The sequence below is a fragment of the Schistocerca nitens genome, unplaced genomic scaffold (genome assembly GCF_023898315.1).
Source record: "Schistocerca nitens isolate TAMUIC-IGC-003100 unplaced genomic scaffold, iqSchNite1.1 HiC_scaffold_377, whole genome shotgun sequence".
NCBI classification, from domain to species: domain Eukaryota; kingdom Metazoa; phylum Arthropoda; class Insecta; order Orthoptera; family Acrididae; genus Schistocerca; species Schistocerca nitens.
Window position 1 is genome coordinate 1,271,596 of NW_026045911.1, and position 17,076 is coordinate 1,288,671.

General features: G+C 48.5%; 9 non-coding genes across 9 annotated transcripts; 2 read left to right on the forward strand and 7 right to left on the reverse strand.

The window, feature by feature from the left end:
• Positions 1-178: 178 nt before the first annotated feature.
• On the reverse strand, positions 179-251 carry Trnam-cau (transfer RNA methionine (anticodon CAU)). Its single transcript has one exon. It is a non-coding gene; the product is annotated as a tRNA-Met (tRNA).
• A 979-nt stretch (positions 252-1,230) lies between these two features.
• Trnag-ucc (transfer RNA glycine (anticodon UCC)) lies at positions 1,231-1,302 on the forward strand. The gene has a single exon. It is a non-coding gene; the product is annotated as a tRNA-Gly (tRNA).
• Positions 1,303-7,446: 6,144 nt separating this feature from the next.
• On the reverse strand, positions 7,447-7,519 carry Trnak-uuu (transfer RNA lysine (anticodon UUU)). Its single transcript has one exon. It is a non-coding gene; the product is annotated as a tRNA-Lys (tRNA).
• Positions 7,520-7,815: 296 nt separating this feature from the next.
• On the reverse strand, positions 7,816-7,887 carry Trnae-uuc (transfer RNA glutamic acid (anticodon UUC)). Its single transcript has one exon. It is a non-coding gene; the product is annotated as a tRNA-Glu (tRNA).
• Positions 7,888-8,174: 287 nt separating this feature from the next.
• Trnam-cau (transfer RNA methionine (anticodon CAU)) lies at positions 8,175-8,247 on the reverse strand. The gene has a single exon. It is a non-coding gene; the product is annotated as a tRNA-Met (tRNA).
• A 979-nt stretch (positions 8,248-9,226) lies between these two features.
• Trnag-ucc (transfer RNA glycine (anticodon UCC)) lies at positions 9,227-9,298 on the forward strand. Its single transcript has one exon. It is a non-coding gene; the product is annotated as a tRNA-Gly (tRNA).
• A 6,144-nt stretch (positions 9,299-15,442) lies between these two features.
• Trnak-uuu (transfer RNA lysine (anticodon UUU)) lies at positions 15,443-15,515 on the reverse strand. The gene has a single exon. It is a non-coding gene; the product is annotated as a tRNA-Lys (tRNA).
• Positions 15,516-15,811: 296 nt separating this feature from the next.
• On the reverse strand, positions 15,812-15,883 carry Trnae-uuc (transfer RNA glutamic acid (anticodon UUC)). Its single transcript has one exon. It is a non-coding gene; the product is annotated as a tRNA-Glu (tRNA).
• A 287-nt stretch (positions 15,884-16,170) lies between these two features.
• Positions 16,171-16,243, reverse strand: Trnam-cau (transfer RNA methionine (anticodon CAU)). Its single transcript has one exon. It is a non-coding gene; the product is annotated as a tRNA-Met (tRNA).
• Between the last annotated feature and the right edge of the window lie 833 nt (positions 16,244-17,076).

Below are 17,076 nucleotides of genomic sequence, written 5' to 3' on the forward strand. Positions count from 1 at the left end.
CTATTCGTTATTTTACTCATAACAGGTTAAGAGAAAGATCAAAGTTGTATGTTGTCATAATTGGAAATAAACATTTTGACGCTGAGCGTAGACTCCTTGTGGATAACGAATGACAATTAAGTTCGTTCCCTAGCAACAGCAACACCGTTAATTCAGCCGTGATGTACAGCAAATTAAATGCCCCGGGTGAGGATCGAACTCACGACCTTAAGATTATGAGACTTACGCGCTACCTACTGCGCTACCGAGGCACGTTGCAAGCAACGTTCCAGGAAACTTGGTAAGTCTCGCATATTAGAGATAGACAGTTTGCGCTCTCTGAAGAATCTGTTGTGTTGCTACACGTGCTTTCCCGACTTGCTAGATTAAACTGCTGCCGCAGCTTTTTCAACGGAACGCAGCACTGCCTGAGGTTACAGTCCATCGCCCTTGCGGCGCCTGAACACAGCGGCCTGTTGGGCCAGGCCGACGTTACAGCTCAGAAATAGCACGCGACCGTCCAAGTACGGTCTCTTGCGTGCTGCGTGTTTGGTTCTTCTCACAGCGAATCCTGCTATACATTCCTGAGGCTGACGGAGCACAAGCGAGGAATCGGTGCGGCAGCATTATAGCGATAACAGCAGAACGATGCATCGGCCGGGAATCGAACCCGGGCCGCCCGCGTGCTAAGCGAGCATTCTACCACTTTTTTTTTTTTTTGTTCTCATTTCGTTCGTTGCATTTGTTGGGGGCGGACGTCCGATGACGCCCGTTCAAGTTCATCGTTGACTCAGTCTTTTATTACAGAGGGCAGATAACTGTCAGACCGAACACGCTGAGTTATCGTGCCGGCAAACCTTAAGATTATGAGACTTACGCGCTGCTTACTGCACTACTGAGGCACATGCCACTGAACCACCGATGCTCGACAAGCTGCCCGTGCTTCCCGAGCAGTTTTCTGCAGGGAAAGTGGGATTGCCACCCAGCGACGTCGGATGAAACCGAAAAAAGTGCTACACACGCGGAGTCCTCCACTACACTGCCTTAAAACGACCACTCATCACTATCGTGTGAGTAACCTTGCGGCTGCGGCGACTAGTCTCGCCCAAAGACGCAGCGTGCGTGGAGGCGCTACCCGAATGCGTGTGGATGCACCCTCCTACCTCGTAAAGCGCCTACAGCTACTATCACCGTGGGCCGCAGCTGGCGGGCGGGAAGCCGACACAGCGCGGCGTCGCGAGGAGCGGCTGTGCGGTGGTGGTGTAATGGTGAGCATAGTTGCCTTCCAAGCAGTTGATCCGGGTTCGATTCCCGGCCACCGCAAGTGGCGCTAGTTTTTTCGTATATAGTATGTGAGCCGCGTGCTGTTAAATTAAGGTTTTTGTCGTCGTTACTCCACGCAGACCATCCTGTAGTATGTCCCGACTTGTCCCGACTTTGCTCGGCTGACGCGAAAGCTGACGCTTGGAATTCGCCCTTATCAAAAGGACAGGAACTATAAACGGCTGTGAGAGGCGAGGTACCAAAACGACAGGCAAACTGCGAAATTTTCTGCTCCTTCTTCTTAAACAAAAAAAGAAAAAACGGACGCAGTCGGTAGGACTCGAACCTACGCTCCCAGAGGGAATCTGATTTCTATTCAGACGCCTTAACCACTTTTTTTTTATTTTATTTTTTTTTTATTTTCTCGGCCTGGCTTCATCGCCCTTGAAAGAAAATTTTCTGCTTCACGATGAAATAAATTTACTTCTTCTGTAAAGAAAAGAAACTTGTTTTCCTTTAAATCATTCCCCTGCGTAATGTTTTTATTCATGACGAAATAAAAAGACTTCTTCTGTATAGAAAAGAAGAGTATTTTCCTTGTTAACATTCCCCTGCTCGGCCTCCAACAAGGTGGCACTGACTCAGCTGACACGCAATCGTCAAAACTCGTCTTCTCGAAATCAATATGCCTTCACTTTTTTACCCCAAGCATTAAAGCTTGGCCTCGGTCGTTAAGTGATCCTTTCTTTTCCCCCGGGTTGTCTTCTCGCAGATGTGAGGGCAGACGTCGCTGGAGTCCGCAAACCGTCCTGTGGTGTGCTGGAGTGTGATGGTAGGAAATGTTCCTTCGGAAAAAGTGACATTCACAACGTGAGCCACAAACTGAAAACTTTCACTCGACTATGGAGGATAGTACAAAAACGAAGTCCTAATGTAAGCAAGAAAAAAAAAAAGTACAAGTACAATAATAGTGCACTTGGGTTGTAAAAACTGAACACCTGTTCGTTGATCCATCTGTTCGTCTAGCATCCTCTTATAAGTCCCTCCATAGTATGTGTGTCATATCGTCACTAGTTGTAATGCCGCGATATAATTGGCAAACTTTCGCTTATATTTGGGGTCCCTCATCAGTAACTTAGCCTGTGTGGCTAGGTATACTCTGTAGCCCATATATGTCCGGTCTTCCTGGGCATTAATGATGTAGTGCAGTGTGTGCGCTGCCAACCATGTCCACGTGTTCTTTTTGGTTACCGGATAGTAAGTTCCATCCGGTTGGAGAATCGATGTTAGAGAGATGTTCTGCGGTGTAGTCCTGCAGATCAATGCCATGGTCCTACGACACCAGTTCAATATATGGCCGTTCTCACCACAGGCACAACGGTGTTGTAAGGTGTCGATGACATTACATTCTCGACACTTGTCTGAAACCGACAGGTGTATTTTATGGAGTCGCTCTCTAGTTGGTATTGTCTGATTGACAATTTTATACCAAGTGGATCGGACGTCAGTGCCTAGAACACTGTTATTGATGTTTGTCCAGATTCGAGTCCAATCCGTAGAGGGGTACTTCGTCACCATGCGGTTGGCTCTTCCAGTTTCGTTCATCAGACGATATAGTTGAGCAGATGTTAGATCACTTAATGGAGCACTCGATTTCGACTTCAGGTAGCTGGCTTCCAAGAGAAACATCCTGATATGATTCGCCTTATAGTGCACTTCCCCTAGGTTTATTGGTATTAGCATGTTGTATGGTTGATATGTCCTTATGGCCATACGAAGTGCGCTGTCGGGGTATTTGTGGCACAGCTGCAGTGTATTACGTACGAGGAGAGCCTTGCATTTCGTTGGGACATCTATTAGACCCAGGCCCCCTTCCTCCGGAGGGAGAGTGACGACGTTGATCCCCACCTTGAATATCTCACCCCTCCAAACATACCATCCGACTGCCGACATGATGCCCCTGGCAACAGTGTCTACCACCGGGAGAACCTGCCCAACATACCAGATTTTGGAAAGAATCTTGGTATTGATGAATTGAACTCGTTGAAGCAGATTCTGTTCTCGGCCTTTATTTTGTTGAAGGCAGGCTTTCGTGATGGCCAAGAGTTCTTTCCAATTGACTGCCGTTGTTCTTATAGGGCAACTGCTCATTTTTATACCTTGCAGTTTGACAGTCTCGCACAACCTGTAGGGACAAGTACCATCTGTCGGAAAGCCTCCCCCAATCGGCAATAATCTGGTCTTCGTATAATTTAATTTGGAGCCTGACGCTCGTTCGTAGTCAGTGATACTGTCAGCGATCTCCCGGAGCTCACGTTCCGACCGTATTACAGCACTCACGTCGTCCGCATAGGCAATACATTTTATGTTGTATGAGTAGACGGTTAAGCCCTGAAGTTTGCAATGGAGCATCCGGAGAAGTGGCTCAATTGCTATGACGTAGAGAGGCATAGACATGGGGCATCCTTGTCTTACTGATCTTTCAATAGGAATCGGTCGGGTGAACTGACCATTAACAATGACCTTAGAAGTGGCAGCGGTGTATATATTGCGAAGCACTGTAATGAAGTCGTCACCGAATCCAAGATGTTTCATAATTTGGAACAGATAACGGTGCGAAACCCGGTCAAAAGCCTTACATTGGTCTAAAGCAAGAATTGCTGCAGTCGGCCGTGTAATTGCACTGAACGAGATGATCTCCCTGTAATCCGCAAGACTTTTGAAGATATTACGTCCAGGTACTGCTGCTGACTGGCTGTGATGGATTATCGTCCCTAGGACGTTTTTAATTCTATGGGCAAACACGCGGGCCACAATCTTATAGTCGGAATTCAGGAGGGAGATTGGTCGAAAATGATTGATGTCGTCGTGTGAGTGTTGTTTCGGAACAAGTACTAGTAGACTGCCATTGAAGTCTTCTGGTAGTTGCAGACCCGCTCTAATTTCGTTACATATATGCACAAAACAATTTTCCAGTAGATGCCAGTATTCCTTATAAAATTCAATGGGAAGTCCATCCGCGCCAGGGGATTTATTAGGCTGAGCCTTTCTCAAGGCCATCTTAATTTCATCCGCAGTGACTTCACTCATCAGTGACTCTCTGTCAGCCTCGGCTAGTTTCGCTGTCAGAAGATCTTGCATGGCGGAGATGATCTCATCGTCTGTCGGGTCTGCCATATAGAGTCTCCGGTAATAGTCTGTGATATAATCCTTTATTTCCAGCTGAGTCGTCAAGAAGCCGCCATCTTCCGTTTTCAATTTACTGATCAGTTTTTGTCTTGCTCGTCGTTTCTCTCTGCCGAGGTGGAACGAGGATGGATGTTCATCGGAAGTACTGTTGGTGTCTCTAGAGCGGATTTTGGGACCTTCCATTTGTTTCCGTTTCAGCAGTAACAACTTTGCCTTAATCCTTTTAATTTGTACGATGGTTTCGTGCGTGACAGACGTTTCGGAGTATAAATCACGTAGGCATCTAAAGTAAAATTCAAAGGTCTCCTTTTGCAAGCGGCTCCTGGCGTAGCTATAGGCCTTCAAGCACCTAATAAGTCGAGGCTTCGTATAGTGGCACCACCACATCGTGACAGACGGAAAAGTAGCCTGTCTGTGTAGACTCGATTCCCAGACCTCCTGCAACTGTTCTCGTAGCCCTTGCTCTCGGAGGATGTCTACATTTAATTTCCATCCTGTTTTGCCACGGAACGTTTTCTGTCGGGTCATACGAATGGTACAGTGGTAGGCCAAGTGGTCTGAGAAATATATTGGCCACGTTTCCGTTGCCGATATTTGCCCTCTCAGAGTTTTCCCCACATAGATCCTATCGATGCGGCTGGCAGTTTGTGCGGTGTAATATGTAAAGCAGCTTTGGTCCCCATGTAGTATTTCCCATGTGTCCTCCAGTTCGAGCTGACGCACTGTTTCTGCGAGAGTAGGACAACCATTAAAATTCGGCCTTTGATCTTTAGGCTTTAAAACGCAGTTGAAGTCACCCCCAAGTACCACGTCTTCTGGATTCCGTCGTAACAGATATAACAGGTCAGTAGCAAAGAACTGGGCTCTGCGCACTCTATTTTGATTACCAGAAGGGGCGTAGATGTTTATAAAACGTATACCGTGAATTAGACACGAAATGCCTCTCCCGTTCTCCAATAGTTCGACGTCAGAGATGGTCACACCCTCTTTGATTAGGAAAGCCGTACCGGAGGAGCTATCCGGAATGGTGTTTTTTACCACTTCGTAGCCAGGAATGTCAAGGTAAAGGTTGTCGTCCACCTCCTGCAGCATCACAATATCCGCGTCACAGCTGTAAAGGTAGTCGCGAAGACTGTACAGCTTCTGAGTCGAGGTAATTTTATTGATATTTAACGTGGCTAACTTGTAGTCCTGAAACGGAGGAGGCATTTCCAGCCAGTGGTGCGAAGTCTCAATCCAAGTATGGAAGGGAGACGTCGGTGGGAACCATTAATAAGTATCAGAAAAGTAATCAGCGTCCCCTGTCGGAGGTGTTGAAGCAGGTCCTGTACTTTTGAGTTCTTCATCCCTCACAGCTGAGGAAGCACCTTTCGCCGAGCCGACCGTATTCGTTTCAGTGTCCACTGACATGCCTTCTACATCATCTGCCCAGTCGCCAACATGAACTGAGTCCCTCTTGGTGTGTGAGGCTATCTCAGCCAGACGGAGGTGTGTGGAGCTATCCCTGAGGACCCGTCGTGTAGTGTTTTCCCGTTCAGCGAGAGCGTGGTCTTCGACCTCTGACTGGGGCTTCGTGGTGTCTGCCACATTGCTGGTGCCACTCTGTTGCTTCTCATCAGGGTGTCCATGTAGGGCATCGATAAGGTCGCGGGCAATCTGCAGACCTTTCTCACGCAAACTTGGTGCAGTTTGCTCGACATTCTTGTGGGCAATCCTCCTTTTCTTATGTGTCTTCGGTGAATTGCCTCGCCTTCCATTTTCGTCAGCCTCTGGAGATGAAACGCTATCTTGCCCACCAGTGAATCCTGCCGTTGGCGCTGAGACAGGCATCTGTTTATTGCCAGTGTCCGAATCGTTGACGTTTCCTTGGGATTGTACATCACAGGAAAGGTTGGCCAAATTCGTACCCACTGGCTCGTTAGTTTCCGTTGGAACCTCAGGGGTTGCATCAGTGATGTCCTCTGTGGTGGAAGTTTCCATTGGCGTCACTCGGTCGGCGTCCAAGGCGTTGGAAATTGTGTCCACAACGGAATGTTCCACGTTGGCCATGTTCGTGCGGGCTGCCACCACATATGTCAGCGGTAGGGAAGTCATCGTATTAGCTGGCACAGTGTCTCCTGGTGGCGACTGCGTCACCCTTCGTTGGATACATTGAGCACGAACGTGATCCGTGGCACCGCACCCAGAGCAGGTACGCGGTTGACCGTCATATATTACGATCGCCCTGTATCCACAAATAGTAACGTAAGATGGTATGTGCCTCTGCAGTTCCATTTTAACCTGCCGAACACCGTTCAGGACAGGAACCTTAAACGTCGCCCATTTTTCGGCAACATTGCTAACAACTTTACCATAATTTTTTAGCACCGCGTCGATGTCAGCCGCAGGTACTTCAAACGGTAACTCAAAAATTCGAAGAGTTCGAAGACCAAATCCTGCATGCAAAACCTTAACCTCCCCGACGTTCCCATCACGGTGCTTAAATTTAAGCTTACCACTACATGACTGCAAAATCTGTTCGCAAATAGCAGCGGTTTTAAACTTGATGTAGACAACGCTACTAACGATCGACAGGTGTACGCCGATGATATCGTCAAAGGATCGTTTCAGACTTTCCTCAATCCATAATTCTATCTCAAAAGATTTCGGTCGTGCATAGGTGTGATCGAAGACAAATTTCAACGTGTCTCTGCGCGTTATGTCGTTCATGTTCCGGTTCTAAACATTGTCACACAATAACACGTTATTGTGGCCGCTAGAACAGCGTCTACTCACCAGTAAACAGCACACAGCCAGCAGCAGCGAGGACGTAAACACGCCGCGCGTCCGCTCGCCACGGCCGCTGAAGGCCGACTTATCCCTCGGCCACGACTGCTCGTAACTGAAGAGTCCCTCGAATCGTGAAAAATCAAACCCGTCTGCGCAGAATTTTGACAGGAAACGAACTCCGTGCACTGATTACGGCAGGGCTACCATCGCTACGAGACGAGCCATTACGGAAACGTTAAAAATCTTCGCCCGGACAGAGACTCGAACCCTGGACCCTTAGGTTAAAAGCCTAATGCTCTACCGACTGAGCTATCCGGGCTCACGCTTCTTGCGGATGGAGCGGCTGCAAGCAACGTGAATAACTGGAACGCGTGTGTAGGCGTACTACGGTAATATCTGGCTTCTGGCGCAACTGGCGACTTCACCGACTTCCCACTGACGCTGGTAGCAGCCCAACAGCTGACCAGCGCCTCCTCTCCCTTTACCCCGGTGCTGACAGTAATTGCATCATGTGCCTGTTTTCCCCGATTACATTCGGTTGAAGCTCCGCAAGGAGGGCGAAAAACGAACGTTGGAAGGCCAGAACATGGAGCGTTGGGTGCGTAAAAACTTCCGTTCCGGTACCGGGAATCGAACCCGGGCCTCCTGGGTGAAAGCCAGCTATCCTAGCCACTAGACCACACCGGATTTGCGCTATGACGTGAGGTTCACTCCGTCTCCTCTCGTATTTCGTGCTGAACCTGGACTCACTGCTGTTCTCTGTTTGCCAGCATATTTGCGCACAGCTCGAAATTGACTATTCGTTATTTTACTCATAACAGGTTAAGAGAAAGATCAAAGTTGTATGTTGTCATAATTGGAAATAAACATTTTGACGCTGAGCGTAGACTCCTTGTGGATAACGAATGACAATTAAGTTCGTTCCCTAGCAACAGCAACACCGTTAATTCAGCCGTGATGTACAGCAAATTAAATGCCCCGGGTGAGGATCGAACTCACGACCTTAAGATTATGAGACTTACGCGCTACCTACTGCGCTACCGAGGCACGTTGCAAGCAACGTTCCAGGAAACTTGGTAAGTCTCGCATATTAGAGATAGACAGTTTGCGCTCTCTGAAGAATCTGTTGTGTTGCTACACGTGCTTTCCCGACTTGCTAGATTAAACTGCTGCCGCAGCTTTTTCAACGGAACGCAGCACTGCCTGAGGTTACAGTCCATCGCCCTTGCGGCGCCTGAACACAGCGGCCTGTTGGGCCAGGCCGACGTTACAGCTCAGAAATAGCACGCGACCGTCCAAGTACGGTCTCTTGCGTGCTGCGTGTTTGGTTCTTCTCACAGCGAATCCTGCTATACATTCCTGAGGCTGACGGAGCACAAGCGAGGAATCGGTGCGGCAGCATTATAGCGATAACAGCAGAACGATGCATCGGCCGGGAATCGAACCCGGGCCGCCCGCGTGCTAAGCGAGCATTCTACCACTTTTTTTTTTTTTTGTTCTCATTTCGTTCGTTGCATTTGTTGGGGGCGGACGTCCGATGACGCCCGTTCAAGTTCATCGTTGACTCAGTCTTTTATTACAGAGGGCAGATAACTGTCAGACCGAACACGCTGAGTTATCGTGCCGGCAAACCTTAAGATTATGAGACTTACGCGCTGCTTACTGCACTACTGAGGCACATGCCACTGAACCACCGATGCTCGACAAGCTGCCCGTGCTTCCCGAGCAGTTTTCTGCAGGGAAAGTGGGATTGCCACCCAGCGACGTCGGATGAAACCGAAAAAAGTGCTACACACGCGGAGTCCTCCACTACACTGCCTTAAAACGACCACTCATCACTATCGTGTGAGTAACCTTGCGGCTGCGGCGACTAGTCTCGCCCAAAGACGCAGCGTGCGTGGAGGCGCTACCCGAATGCGTGTGGATGCACCCTCCTACCTCGTAAAGCGCCTACAGCTACTATCACCGTGGGCCGCAGCTGGCGGGCGGGAAGCCGACACAGCGCGGCGTCGCGAGGAGCGGCTGTGCGGTGGTGGTGTAATGGTGAGCATAGTTGCCTTCCAAGCAGTTGATCCGGGTTCGATTCCCGGCCACCGCAAGTGGCGCTAGTTTTTTCGTATATAGTATGTGAGCCGCGTGCTGTTAAATTAAGGTTTTTGTCGTCGTTACTCCACGCAGACCATCCTGTAGTATGTCCCGACTTGTCCCGACTTTGCTCGGCTGACGCGAAAGCTGACGCTTGGAATTCGCCCTTATCAAAAGGACAGGAACTATAAACGGCTGTGAGAGGCGAGGTACCAAAACGACAGGCAAACTGCGAAATTTTCTGCTCCTTCTTCTTAAACAAAAAAAGAAAAAACGGACGCAGTCGGTAGGACTCGAACCTACGCTCCCAGAGGGAATCTGATTTCTATTCAGACGCCTTAACCACTTTTTTTTTATTTTATTTTTTTTTTATTTTCTCGGCCTGGCTTCATCGCCCTTGAAAGAAAATTTTCTGCTTCACGATGAAATAAATTTACTTCTTCTGTAAAGAAAAGAAACTTGTTTTCCTTTAAATCATTCCCCTGCGTAATGTTTTTATTCATGACGAAATAAAAAGACTTCTTCTGTATAGAAAAGAAGAGTATTTTCCTTGTTAACATTCCCCTGCTCGGCCTCCAACAAGGTGGCACTGACTCAGCTGACACGCAATCGTCAAAACTCGTCTTCTCGAAATCAATATGCCTTCACTTTTTTACCCCAAGCATTAAAGCTTGGCCTCGGTCGTTAAGTGATCCTTTCTTTTCCCCCGGGTTGTCTTCTCGCAGATGTGAGGGCAGACGTCGCTGGAGTCCGCAAACCGTCCTGTGGTGTGCTGGAGTGTGATGGTAGGAAATGTTCCTTCGGAAAAAGTGACATTCACAACGTGAGCCACAAACTGAAAACTTTCACTCGACTATGGAGGATAGTACAAAAACGAAGTCCTAATGTAAGCAAGAAAAAAAAAAAGTACAAGTACAATAATAGTGCACTTGGGTTGTAAAAACTGAACACCTGTTCGTTGATCCATCTGTTCGTCTAGCATCCTCTTATAAGTCCCTCCATAGTATGTGTGTCATATCGTCACTAGTTGTAATGCCGCGATATAATTGGCAAACTTTCGCTTATATTTGGGGTCCCTCATCAGTAACTTAGCCTGTGTGGCTAGGTATACTCTGTAGCCCATATATGTCCGGTCTTCCTGGGCATTAATGATGTAGTGCAGTGTGTGCGCTGCCAACCATGTCCACGTGTTCTTTTTGGTTACCGGATAGTAAGTTCCATCCGGTTGGAGAATCGATGTTAGAGAGATGTTCTGCGGTGTAGTCCTGCAGATCAATGCCATGGTCCTACGACACCAGTTCAATATATGGCCGTTCTCACCACAGGCACAACGGTGTTGTAAGGTGTCGATGACATTACATTCTCGACACTTGTCTGAAACCGACAGGTGTATTTTATGGAGTCGCTCTCTAGTTGGTATTGTCTGATTGACAATTTTATACCAAGTGGATCGGACGTCAGTGCCTAGAACACTGTTATTGATGTTTGTCCAGATTCGAGTCCAATCCGTAGAGGGGTACTTCGTCACCATGCGGTTGGCTCTTCCAGTTTCGTTCATCAGACGATATAGTTGAGCAGATGTTAGATCACTTAATGGAGCACTCGATTTCGACTTCAGGTAGCTGGCTTCCAAGAGAAACATCCTGATATGATTCGCCTTATAGTGCACTTCCCCTAGGTTTATTGGTATTAGCATGTTGTATGGTTGATATGTCCTTATGGCCATACGAAGTGCGCTGTCGGGGTATTTGTGGCACAGCTGCAGTGTATTACGTACGAGGAGAGCCTTGCATTTCGTTGGGACATCTATTAGACCCAGGCCCCCTTCCTCCGGAGGGAGAGTGACGACGTTGATCCCCACCTTGAATATCTCACCCCTCCAAACATACCATCCGACTGCCGACATGATGCCCCTGGCAACAGTGTCTACCACCGGGAGAACCTGCCCAACATACCAGATTTTGGAAAGAATCTTGGTATTGATGAATTGAACTCGTTGAAGCAGATTCTGTTCTCGGCCTTTATTTTGTTGAAGGCAGGCTTTCGTGATGGCCAAGAGTTCTTTCCAATTGACTGCCGTTGTTCTTATAGGGCAACTGCTCATTTTTATACCTAGCAGTTTGACAGTCTCGCACAACCTGTAGGGACAAGTACCATCTGTCGGAAAGCCTCCCCCAATCGGCAATAATCTGGTCTTCGTATAATTTAATTTGGAGCCTGACGCTCGTTCGTAGTCAGTGATACTGTCAGCGATCTCCCGGAGCTCACGTTCCGACCGTATTACAGCACTCACGTCGTCCGCATAGGCAATACATTTTATGTTGTATGAGTAGACGGTTAAGCCCTGAAGTTTGCAATGGAGCATCCGGAGAAGTGGCTCAATTGCTATGACGTAGAGAGGCATAGACATGGGGCATCCTTGTCTTACTGATCTTTCAATAGGAATCGGTCGGGTGAACTGACCATTAACAATGACCTTAGAAGTGGCAGCGGTGTATATATTGCGAAGCACTGTAATGAAGTCGTCACCGAATCCAAGATGTTTCATAATTTGGAACAGATAACGGTGCGAAACCCGGTCAAAAGCCTTACATTGGTCTAAAGCAAGAATTGCTGCAGTCGGCCGTGTAATTGCACTGAACGAGATGATCTCCCTGTAATCCGCAAGACTTTTGAAGATATTACGTCCAGGTACTGCTGCTGACTGGCTGTGATGGATTATCGTCCCTAGGACGTTTTTAATTCTATGGGCAAACACGCGGGCCACAATCTTATAGTCGGAATTCAGGAGGGAGATTGGTCGAAAATGATTGATGTCGTCGTGTGAGTGTTGTTTCGGAACAAGTACTAGTAGACTGCCATTGAAGTCTTCTGGTAGTTGCAGACCCGCTCTAATTTCGTTACATATATGCACAAAACAATTTTCCAGTAGATGCCAGTATTCCTTATAAAATTCAATGGGAAGTCCATCCGCGCCAGGGGATTTATTAGGCTGAGCCTTTCTCAAGGCCATCTTAATTTCATCCGCAGTGACTTCACTCATCAGTGACTCTCTGTCAGCCTCGGCTAGTTTCGCTGTCAGAAGATCTTGCATGGCGGAGATGATCTCATCGTCTGTCGGGTCTGCCATATAGAGTCTCCGGTAATAGTCTGTGATATAATCCTTTATTTCCAGCTGAGTCGTCAAGAAGCCGCCATCTTCCGTTTTCAATTTACTGATCAGTTTTTGTCTTGCTCGTCGTTTCTCTCTGCCGAGGTGGAACGAGGATGGATGTTCATCGGAAGTACTGTTGGTGTCTCTAGAGCGGATTTTGGGACCTTCCATTTGTTTCCGTTTCAGCAGTAACAACTTTGCCTTAATCCTTTTAATTTGTACGATGGTTTCGTGCGTGACAGACGTTTCGGAGTATAAATCACGTAGGCATCTAAAGTAAAATTCAAAGGTCTCCTTTTGCAAGCGGCTCCTGGCGTAGCTATAGGCCTTCAAGCACCTAATAAGTCGAGGCTTCGTATAGTGGCACCACCACATCGTGACAGACGGAAAAGTAGCCTGTCTGTGTAGACTCGATTCCCAGACCTCCTGCAACTGTTCTCGTAGCCCTTGCTCTCGGAGGATGTCTACATTTAATTTCCATCCTGTTTTGCCACGGAACGTTTTCTGTCGGGTCATACGAATGGTACAGTGGTAGGCCAAGTGGTCTGAGAAATATATTGGCCACGTTTCCGTTGCCGATATTTGCCCTCTCAGAGTTTTCCCCACATAGATCCTATCGATGCGGCTGGCAGTTTGTGCGGTGTAATATGTAAAGCAGCTTTGGTCCCCATGTAGTATTTCCCATGTGTCCTCCAGTTCGAGCTGACGCACTGTTTCTGCGAGAGTAGGACAACCATTAAAATTCGGCCTTTGATCTTTAGGCTTTAAAACGCAGTTGAAGTCACCCCCAAGTACCACGTCTTCTGGATTCCGTCGTAACAGATATAACAGGTCAGTAGCAAAGAACTGGGCTCTGCGCACTCTATTTTGATTACCAGAAGGGGCGTAGATGTTTATAAAACGTATACCGTGAATTAGACACGAAATGCCTCTCCCGTTCTCCAATAGTTCGACGTCAGAGATGGTCACACCCTCTTTGATTAGGAAAGCCGTACCGGAGGAGCTATCCGGAATGGTGTTTTTTACCACTTCGTAGCCAGGAATGTCAAGGTAAAGGTTGTCGTCCACCTCCTGCAGCATCACAATATCCGCGTCACAGCTGTAAAGGTAGTCGCGAAGACTGTACAGCTTCTGAGTCGAGGTAATTTTATTGATATTTAACGTGGCTAACTTGTAGTCCTGAAACGGAGGAGGCATTTCCAGCCAGTGGTGCGAAGTCTCAATCCAAGTATGGAAGGGAGACGTCGGTGGGAACCATTAATAAGTATCAGAAAAGTAATCAGCGTCCCCTGTCGGAGGTGTTGAAGCAGGTCCTGTACTTTTGAGTTCTTCATCCCTCACAGCTGAGGAAGCACCTTTCGCCGAGCCGACCGTATTCGTTTCAGTGTCCACTGACATGCCTTCTACATCATCTGCCCAGTCGCCAACATGAACTGAGTCCCTCTTGGTGTGTGAGGCTATCTCAGCCAGACGGAGGTGTGTGGAGCTATCCCTGAGGACCCGTCGTGTAGTGTTTTCCCGTTCAGCGAGAGCGTGGTCTTCGACCTCTGACTGGGGCTTCGTGGTGTCTGCCACATTGCTGGTGCCACTCTGTTGCTTCTCATCAGGGTGTCCATGTAGGGCATCGATAAGGTCGCGGGCAATCTGCAGACCTTTCTCACGCAAACTTGGTGCAGTTTGCTCGACATTCTTGTGGGCAATCCTCCTTTTCTTATGTGTCTTCGGTGAATTGCCTCGCCTTCCATTTTCGTCAGCCTCTGGAGATGAAACGCTATCTTGCCCACCAGTGAATCCTGCCGTTGGCGCTGAGACAGGCATCTGTTTATTGCCAGTGTCCGAATCGTTGACGTTTCCTTGGGATTGTACATCACAGGAAAGGTTGGCCAAATTCGTACCCACTGGCTCGTTAGTTTCCGTTGGAACCTCAGGGGTTGCATCAGTGATGTCCTCTGTGGTGGAAGTTTCCATTGGCGTCACTCGGTCGGCGTCCAAGGCGTTGGAAATTGTGTCCACAACGGAATGTTCCACGTTGGCCATGTTCGTGCGGGCTGCCACCACATATGTCAGCGGTAGGGAAGTCATCGTATTAGCTGGCACAGTGTCTCCTGGTGGCGACTGCGTCACCCTTCGTTGGATACATTGAGCACGAACGTGATCCGTGGCACCGCACCCAGAGCAGGTACGCGGTTGACCGTCATATATTACGATCGCCCTGTATCCACAAATAGTAACGTAAGATGGTATGTGCCTCTGCAGTTCCATTTTAACCTGCCGAACACCGTTCAGGACAGGAACCTTAAACGTCGCCCATTTTTCGGCAACATTGCTAACAACTTTACCATAATTTTTTAGCACCGCGTCGATGTCAGCCGCAGGTACTTCAAACGGTAACTCAAAAATTCGAAGAGTTCGAAGACCAAATCCTGCATGCAAAACCTTAACCTCCCCGACGTTCCCATCACGGTGCTTAAATTTAAGCTTACCACTACATGACTGCAAAATCTGTTCGCAAATAGCAGCGGTTTTAAACTTGATGTAGACAACGCTACTAACGATCGATAGGTGTACGCCGATGATATCGTCAAAGGATCGTTTCAGACTTTCCTCAATCCATAATTCTATCTCAAAAGATTTCGGTCGTGCATAGGTGTGATCGAAGACAAATTTCAACGTGTCTCTGCGCGTTATGTCGTTCATGTTCCGGTTCTAAACATTGTCACACAATAACACGTTATTGTGGCCGCTAGAACAGCGTCTACTCACCAGTAAACAGCACACAGCCAGCAGCAGCGAGGACGTAAACACGCCGCGCGTCCGCTCGCCACGGCCGCTGAAGGCCGACTTATCCCTCGGCCACGACTGCTCGTAACTGAAGAGTCCCTCGAATCGTGAAAAATCAAACCCGTCTGCGCAGAATTTTGACAGGAAACGAACTCCGTGCACTGATTACGGCAGGGCTACCATCGCTACGAGACGAGCCATTACGGAAACGTTAAAAATCTTCGCCCGGACAGAGACTCGAACCCTGGACCCTTAGGTTAAAAGCCTAATGCTCTACCGACTGAGCTATCCGGGCTCACGCTTCTTGCGGATGGAGCGGCTGCAAGCAACGTGAATAACTGGAACGCGTGTGTAGGCGTACTACGGTAATATCTGGCTTCTGGCGCAACTGGCGACTTCACCGACTTCCCACTGACGCTGGTAGCAGCCCAACAGCTGACCAGCGCCTCCTCTCCCTTTACCCCGGTGCTGACAGTAATTGCATCATGTGCCTGTTTTCCCCGATTACATTCGGTTGAAGCTCCGCAAGGAGGGCGAAAAACGAACGTTGGAAGGCCAGAACATGGAGCGTTGGGTGCGTAAAAACTTCCGTTCCGGTACCGGGAATCGAACCCGGGCCTCCTGGGTGAAAGCCAGCTATCCTAGCCACTAGACCACACCGGATTTGCGCTATGACGTGAGGTTCACTCCGTCTCCTCTCGTATTTCGTGCTGAACCTGGACTCACTGCTGTTCTCTGTTTGCCAGCATATTTGCGCACAGCTCGAAATTGACTATTCGTTATTTTACTCATAACAGGTTAAGAGAAAGATCAAAGTTGTATGTTGTCATAATTGGAAATAAACATTTTGACGCTGAGCGTAGACTCCTTGTGGATAACGAATGACAATTAAGTTCGTTCCCTAGCAACAGCAACACCGTTAATTCAGCCGTGATGTACAGCAAATTAAATGCCCCGGGTGAGGATCGAACTCACGACCTTAAGATTATGAGACTTACGCGCTACCTACTGCGCTACCGAGGCACGTTGCAAGCAACGTTCCAGGAAACTTGGTAAGTCTCGCATATTAGAGATAGACAGTTTGCGCTCTCTGAAGAATCTGTTGTGTTGCTACACGTGCTTTCCCGACTTGCTAGATTAAACTGCTGCCGCAGCTTTTTCAACGGAACGCAGCACTGCCTGAGGTTACAGTCCATCGCCCTTGCGGCGCCTGAACACAGCGGCCTGTTGGGCCAGGCCGACGTTACAGCTCAGAAATAGCACGCGACCGTCCAAGTACGGTCTCTTGCGTGCTGCGTGTTTGGTTCTTCTCACAGCGAATCCTGCTATACATTCCTGAGGCTGACGGAGCACAAGCGAGGAATCGGTGCGGCAGCATTATAGCGATAACAGCAGAACGATGCATCGGCCGGGAATCGAACCCGGGCCGCCCGCGTGCTAAGCGAGCATTCTACCACTTTTTTTTTTTTTGTTCTCATTTCGTTCGTTGCATTTGTTGGGGGCGGACGTCCGATGACGCCCGTTCAAGTTCATCGTTGACTCAGTCTTTTATTACAGAGGGCAGATAACTGTCAGACCGAACACGCTGAGTTATCGTGCCGGCAAACCTTAAGATTATGAGACTTACGCGCTGCTTACTGCACTACTGAGGCACATGCCACTGAACCACCGATGCTCGACAAGCTGCCCGTGCTTCCCGAGCAGTTTTCTGCAGGGAAAGTGGGATTGCCACCCAGCGACGTCGGATGAAACCGAAAAAAGTGCTACACACGCGGAGTCCTCCACTACACTGCCTTAAAACGACCACTCATCACTATCGTGTGAGTAACCTTGCGGCTGCGGCGACTAGTCTCGCC